Consider the following 7,988-nt stretch of genomic DNA (forward strand, 5'->3'; position numbering starts at 1 on the left):
TTTTTTGTTCCCTCCATTGGCACAACTGGCATGCTTTCACATTCTACTGTTTTATCTTTCAATTAAGACGGAAATGACAACTGTTGAAGATTAACAGATAAACTGTTTAAACTTTTTATTTTTATTTATTTATTTATTTATTTATTTTTCTGGCTTAGCATAAATGAATAAATATTGAAAATATTGCAAGGAATGTTGAAACTCATGGTGAATCATGGTGGCTTCTCCAAACCAAATAATTCAGATGAGTTGATACTATTTTAAAATAGAATTTCCTCTACAATAAATCTATGACTTTTATTTTTTTTTAAATAATAAACATATATATATAATATACATAATATATATATATAATATATATATATAATTTTATAATAAATGTTATAGCAAGCATGGAAACCTAAGCAAACTCATTTCTTCTCAACAAGATTTTTTAAACCTGAGATAAACCTTTTTTAAAGCTGGAGAGTATTAGCTTTCTCTAGTGAACTATCAAGGAAAGATATGCAAGATCTAGTGACAGTCTAACTCAAACGTTGTTTTCTAAATGGCAGTAACTTTTACCTTGTTGGTAAGACTTGATGTTGTGAATTTATGCAGCCTGTGTGAAGATGCCTTAATCAAAGATGACCTGAGTTATATCTCTGCACATTGGCAAGAAATGGTATGTGCCAGAGACCAGAGAGAGTGTTAAATAGACTAATGGGGACTTTATTGGGTATCAACAAATTCATGCATGCAAACAGACCAACCACTAGTACACTAATCTTAACTTTTGTCTCAGGAGCTGAGAATGATGTGAAGAGGAAGCAATCAAGGTACATTTTATCGGAAAGGGAATTATTCTCTTGAAACAAACAAACAAACAAACAACAAAAAACAAACAAACCTGCAGCCCATAGTGTGTAGATTTCAGGGGAAAAAAAATAATAAAGTGACTTTTCTTGGAAAAATGTATTTATATCTCACTGTCAATACCTACTTGTACAGTTTTTCAAAAAGACTGGAATACTGTGATATATTTCAGAGCTAGGTTTCATCCTTTTTTTTTTTTGTTTGTTTTTGTTTTTGTTCCATACTACTGGAAGTAGTACCTAATCACTAGGTAGAATACATTTCATTGTTAGATTGTTATTTCATTGCTGCCATCAATTATGCTTTCAAATAATTATGGCATTTTTATAATATAAATAAAATTAGTTTATGTTACTTTGCAGGCTTATTATGTAGATACATACTTAGAACAGATATTAACTTTTCCATCTCTTCTCTGCTTTTCCCAGATTTCAACAATTTATGCTTTTGAGAGGGAGTTTTCTTTTTGTTTTGTTCTTAAACACTTGATTTCCATTGGGACAAAACAGTTCTGTTTTTAGCAAGCAGACTTGTATGAACTTGGTCAAATCACTTCAGATCTTTGTCTCCACTTCTTTTCTAGACTTTTATTTTTGTTTGTTTGTTTTTGATTTGTTTGTTTGTTTGTTTTCTTGTTTGTTTGTCTTTGGTTTTAGACTTTTAGGACAAGGATTAGCAATACATTTCTGGAGTACTTGGCAATAAAGATTCTATTCCCAGTTTGGGTCTAAACACAATTGTAATATAGATAACAAAAAGAATAAAACCCAATCTTTCTAAAGGCTATAAAACTGCTCTGACTTTGGCTTACTCTGATCTTCAGTGGCAGATCACACCACACAGCAATCTCCATGACATACTTTATCAGTATGCAAGATTTACATTTTCATAGCTTTATATATGTAAGCTCCTGAGTGCTTTTCCCTGGATTTATATAATTTCCTAGCTTTCCAAAGAGAACCTATTAAAGCAACTCGGAAAGGAACTAACATTGTGATATTAATCTTTACCACAGTTTTCACTTGTGATACACTCCTCCAAAATAAAACTTTAAGTCATTTCGCAACAGTAAGTTTTTGCTTGAAAATCCTTCTTTATAAATCAATGACATACAGCTGACTCAGTCTTCGAGAATTTGATTTGCAAGACAAATCACAGGAATAAAAAATACCCTGATAGTATAGGCTCAGGTAGCATCAGTTGTATTTTTGTTATTGTTGTTGTTGATTTAAAAAAACAAAACAAAACAAAACAAAACAAAAACAGAGAGAGAAGCAAATATTTAAACATCTTTGAATTAAAAAAAAAAAAAAAAAAATCACATCCAATATCTTAGAATGGATAAGGCATTCATAACAAATGTAATGACAATTTGAAAATGTGCCAAAATCAAAGATTATTCTAATGTGGCTTTAAAATGCCACACAGTAAAATTAATTTTTTCTCCATTGCAGAGCTAGTTGAATGAGGATTTGGAAAGGACATTAAAAAAATAAATAAATAAATTTACTTAGATTGTTAATTGCTGTTTTACCCAACAATAGCTTTTTCTAAATTGTCTTAACAACTTGTTATTTCATGGATCAAGCAAGATAGCAATAGCCAAATTTATTTTTTTCAAGGATAATTAACTTATGGTTTTCAAAACCTCATCGCAGTTTTTGTTCAATAATTCCCAGTGCTGAAGACTACCTCAATCATTCCAATCTTTATAGATTCATCTTCCTTACTGAGGCAGTCTTGCCATAGCTCCATCAAATCTGATCCTCGCTCCTGCCTCCTTCCTCTGGCAACAAACAGTACTGAGGAAACAGATCAGCAGAGAACAAGTCACTGGCATTAGTGAGCAGGGTCTAAGCTAGTTTTGATTAGCATTTAAAATACTGATTTGCATGTAAGGAACTAGAAACTTCAGTTCCTGAAACTCCATCCAGACCAGTTCTTGAAGTGACCTATCTATGATCTGTAGAGGTAATTATTCTAGGCTGGTTAGTGGTCTTCTGCCAAGTTTCAATGCGTTTACTGGAGTGTTCAATTTATCAACATCTGTGAAATAATGTCCTGTTGGCCTTCCAAGAGTGGCTAACTCCACTGTAATCAGCTGCATGATACTTGCTATATGCCTCTAGAATTCAAAAAAATATATATAGAGAGAATTAATAATCTGTGAAAATAGAATACATTTGTGACTACTTATAAAAATAATGGTGCTTACACATTGTTTCAGCATACTATTTGTAACATAATTTGTAACAAGTTGTTTTATTGATATTTATAAACAAATAAAACCATTAGGGAAGTCCAATATTCTACCTTGTTATTAAATGTATTAAGTGTCACTACTACTGCTGAAAAAAAAAAATAATAATAATAATAGTCTGTCACTCTATTGATTCTAAGATTTTGGCCTCAAATAAATATTTTTTTAAGGTATTTCCATAAATGTGAGAAACGAGTAGCCAAAATGCACACTTAACTTTGGATGGGATATGATTACCAATGAACACCATGAGCAAGACTTTACATTATTTTGCCTCTCTGGAGTCTGGTTCTCATAGGTAAGATTGATAACTACTGGTGATGTTCATTTCAACCAAAAGAAATTTTTTTTCTCTTTTGTTGATGAAGTCAAAGTCTTCTAGTCCACAAAGCTAACAGCATTATCAATGGAATTAGTAGCATCCCTAAGAAGGCACAGATGTCTATAAAATGCAAAATAGAATTGCAGGTTTATTATTTATTATTATTATTATCAATGCTTCTACAACTGAAGTCACGTGTTCTAATTCCAAGAAATACACTTTCCAGAAGAACATGATCATTCCCTAAGCTGCTGTCAGTTGGTGCAATACAGACCAAGACATACATAAGTGCCAATCATGAACTCTAATGTCTCTAAGAACAGGCTAACTCACTGATAGTTAATTAAAGTTTTAATAAAAGGATTTTGGAATCCATCTGAATATGTGTCCAAGATATTTACATGAAATCTTATATTCAGTTTTCAAAATTAAATATAATAGTTTTAAAATGTTTGTTTGTTTGTTTTTGTTTTGTTATCTGTGACTGAGTAATCAAAAAACAAGAAATGCCTGATTACACATGAATCTTTTCTTCCTACTGTATCCTTACTTGCAATGTGTAAGAAAAAACAAGTTATTTCACTACAGTTGTTGTATAAAACGAAGTGTTATATATGTATTCTTATGGATCAAGAAAAGATTTGAGGAAGGAAATACAGAAAAAAACACCCTTCAGGTCTCAGAAGACAGTATATGCATTATTGTAGATGAAGAACCTAAAGGTGCTCCCACCTTCCCCTGGACTTGAAATGTAGCTTTCCAAAAGCAGAGAAGCTTTACAAGCCTCCCACCTCTGTAAAGACTAAAGTCATAATTCAATTTGTCCTGCATACCTACATGACAGGGCTTCGTATTGAATGGTCACACCATTGATCCCATATTCAAGGTCACTCACTAGCTTCTAGCCCAGTTCTTGTCAGCTGAAGTCGTCTGCTTCTCTGTAATGGTCCTATAATTGACTCAGGCTTTACCTATGCTATCATTTTTTTGTTTTTATTGTTTTTTGTAAATCAAAACAGTAAACCTTTGTCTTTTCTGACTAATGGCTTTTTCAGCCTCACTGATTTCAGAAAAATAAAACAAACAAACACACACAAAAAAAGCCTAAAAATGAAAGGAAAAAAAAAAAAAAAAAAAAGAAAAATGGGACAAGATCTTTGCTGTTATTTTCTTATTCCACTTTATTGCCTTTCTGCTACCCATACTGTCATACATCACTAAAAGTCTCATAGTCTCATAATAAAAACAATTTTTGTAAACTAATAATATGAGCTACAGTTTTATATTGTGAAAATTAATTCATCTGGACATGCATTTTTCCTGCATCTATGAATATGCAGTTGTTGGTTAAAGTATAAAAATCATATGCTTATGTTTAATTAATAAAATTACACCAGTTATTGCCACCCTAATGTAATGTTGAAAGATTATCTTTTTTCATCTATGGTACAGTTATATCAGCAAATTAGCTCTCATTTATTGAAAAATATCATGTTTTTGGGTTACACCATTTCTCTTTTCTGATATAAATGAGAAATTATGTAGAAAATGAAATGATTTGAAAGACCACTCTAACAAGGACAAGAGGTAGTTTTCTTCTATTGCTTGTCCATTTTATCCAATACTTTGTCTACATCATTCATAATTATTTAAATACTAAGTGGAATTAGCAATGACCTCAGAGAAGTATTAAATAGTGTACTGTGTTTTTTTTTGTTGTTGTTGTTTATTTGTTTGTTTGTTTTTTTCTTCTTCCTCTGTTCTATTTTGATTAACTTCTCTTATAGCTACGCTCTCTAAAGATGACCAGACACAAGTAACTTGTTTCCCTAATGGGTAACAGAGCTAAATGAAACTCGGAATTGTTCAAACTTAATGTCATATTCTTCACAAAGGAACCACAGATGAAACCTTCATAGGAAACTAAACATACCCAAGAGCAGGTGGAATACTATTGAAGATTCTCTTTTATGTAGGATGTGGAAGATGTGCAATTATGCTACAATTATGCTACAATCTCTTGGACATTTCATCAGTAAACCTATGCATCTCAATATCCATATACTCAGGGGGAAAAAATAAATAAATAAATAAATATATATATAAAAAAATAAAAAAGTATAAAAAGATACTTCTGTGTACTGCCACAGATGAGAGAACATTCTCTCCCCAGTCTAAACACCTCCTACTGTGATTTTTTAGCTTGTGAATGTAAAAATGGTGGAAGAATAATGTAGCCTCTAGGGAAGCTATCAAAATGAAGACACCCTCTGGCAATTGCCAGATCATGTTTATTTTTCATCATATGTTTATGAATAAGAGAAGTATGAAAGAAACAGCTGTTAGAAGAAGAAAAGAAAAAAGAGATGGGAAGATATTTAAAGTGGTATTGTTCATGTTTATTAATGTATATTATCTTGTAAAACTTTCTGAAAGGTCAAGCTCTGTTTTGAACCTGTTCTATGCAAGTATTCTGTTATGAAGTTTTTTATTTTTATTATTATTGTTATTATTTATTCTGCTTATAATCCATCTAGTCAATGGGAACCTTTTAGTTAGTGGTGTTTCAAGAGCTAAGAGTCCTTTCAGTTAGCTGTGCCTAGGTGAGGGTGGCTGGCCTGAAAACACACAATTGCATATTAACTGAAAAATGACTTCACTGATGAGTGAAACACAGGAGTACACATTTACAGAAAATATATATATATAAATAATAAAATAAAATAAAATAAAATAAAATAAAATAAAATAAAATAAAATAAAATAAAATAAAATAAAATAAAATAAAATAAAATAAAATAAAATAAAATATATCCTTATGTCCTTTCCAGAATTGTGTAAGAATATAGTGCTAGGCTGCATTACAACACTATAAGGGAGGTAACTATATTACCTCTGGAAACTAATTGTTTTACAATTGTTTTATTAAGACACGGGTTCTTATTTATTTATTTATTTATTTATTTATTTATTTTATTTACCACTTTCATATTTCTAGCAGAGCATGAGAAGAGGAAAGAGATGCTATCACCAGCCTAATACCAGCAGGACCAGGCAGGCTGCTTCCCAAGCCCCTTCTATGTGAATGCTCAATTAATTAATGTACTCTTTTTCTCCTTTGTCTGCCTAGAATGCTATTCCTTACTTCTGGCCTCTGCCAGGAGAAGTAAGGAAATCTCTTCATTCCTCCTAAATCACACTCCTCCTAACCTCCCAATTTCAGTTTTCCTTCCACTCCAGCTATCCTAACCATTCCAAAGTTACCATTTTTTTTTCCCTTCAAATGTTCTTCTCCAGAGTCTTGTACTCTCTTTCCTGCATCCTCTAACAGCCAAAGCTGCTGAGCATTTCCTGCCTCAGCTATCTCTGCAACTGGCAGAGTCCATGACACTACCCCTGCAACATCAGACAACATTTGGTTTTCCCTGAAAACCAAAGCTGAAGCACCCAGAAAACAGAAAACTGGAATCTTGCTCTGGAAGACATTTCAGAAACTCCAAGGAAAGCCTGAACAACCTTCTCAGAGGACATCTGGACATCCTGAAGGCAGAAAGAATGGCACACACAGGAAAAGTAGAGGACCTGTTTGTCTTCCATTCTTATAAGGCAATTACCGTACTATAGATTCCACTTGGCATCAGATTATCACACCTCTTTAATCAATCCAGGCATACTGGTTAGCACTCTTTGTCCCTTCCTCTTTTGGGTCACTGATTGATCTCTGCTAAGAAAAGATAAAAATAGCAGAAATCTATGTGTTCTTTTTTGTTTTGTTTTGTTTTGTTTTCCCCTCTTGTTGTAGAGGCCATTCAAGGATACCATTGATAATTTTCTGTCTTCTAGGATACATTTGCTAAACCAAACTTTGGCATTACGCACTTAGTGTGTCACAATGGATTTACAACAATACCTTTTAATTAATCACCCTCCAGAGTTTCAGTTGGAATTAATACCACACATGGACGCATTTGGAATTGTTTTGAAATTGAGTGTGCCAATATAACATTTTTTCCCACTCAGTCAGTCTTTGGCAGTAAAGCTGGCTTAATTCTTGCCAAGGTGATTCATTTCATGCAGATCTCTAATTGTATTTAAACAATTAAGGAGAGAGGTGGGAGCAGTTCAATAAGTCAAAAGGATTTTATAAATAAAAAATGTTTCATATAATGGAAAGCATTAGCAACCAAGTAAAATGATACTAACAGCTCTTTTTTTTTTTTTTTCCCTAAAGAAAAATAAAAACAAATAAACAAAATGACTTTTCTGTAATTATACATGTTGATTTGATGGATACAAATAATAAAAGTCCAGAAGCAGAAATGAAACAGAAAAAAGAATGCAGTCATAAAAATCCAAGCTTACATAACTGTTACGTAAAGTCTGCTACCCCAAAGCAACAGAGACCACACCTTGAGCCCCACTAGATGCAGAGAGACCATGATGGTCTTTTAAGTTCAGTCTTCTCATTATATATATTGTTTTTCTATGGGCTCCAGTTACATACATTTGGCAAGGGTGGTCAAGGACCATTTCTAACACTTACTGATTGGT

The sequence above is a fragment of the Aythya fuligula genome, chromosome 2 (genome assembly GCF_009819795.1).
Source record: "Aythya fuligula isolate bAytFul2 chromosome 2, bAytFul2.pri, whole genome shotgun sequence".
In the NCBI taxonomy this organism is placed as follows: domain Eukaryota; kingdom Metazoa; phylum Chordata; class Aves; order Anseriformes; family Anatidae; genus Aythya; species Aythya fuligula.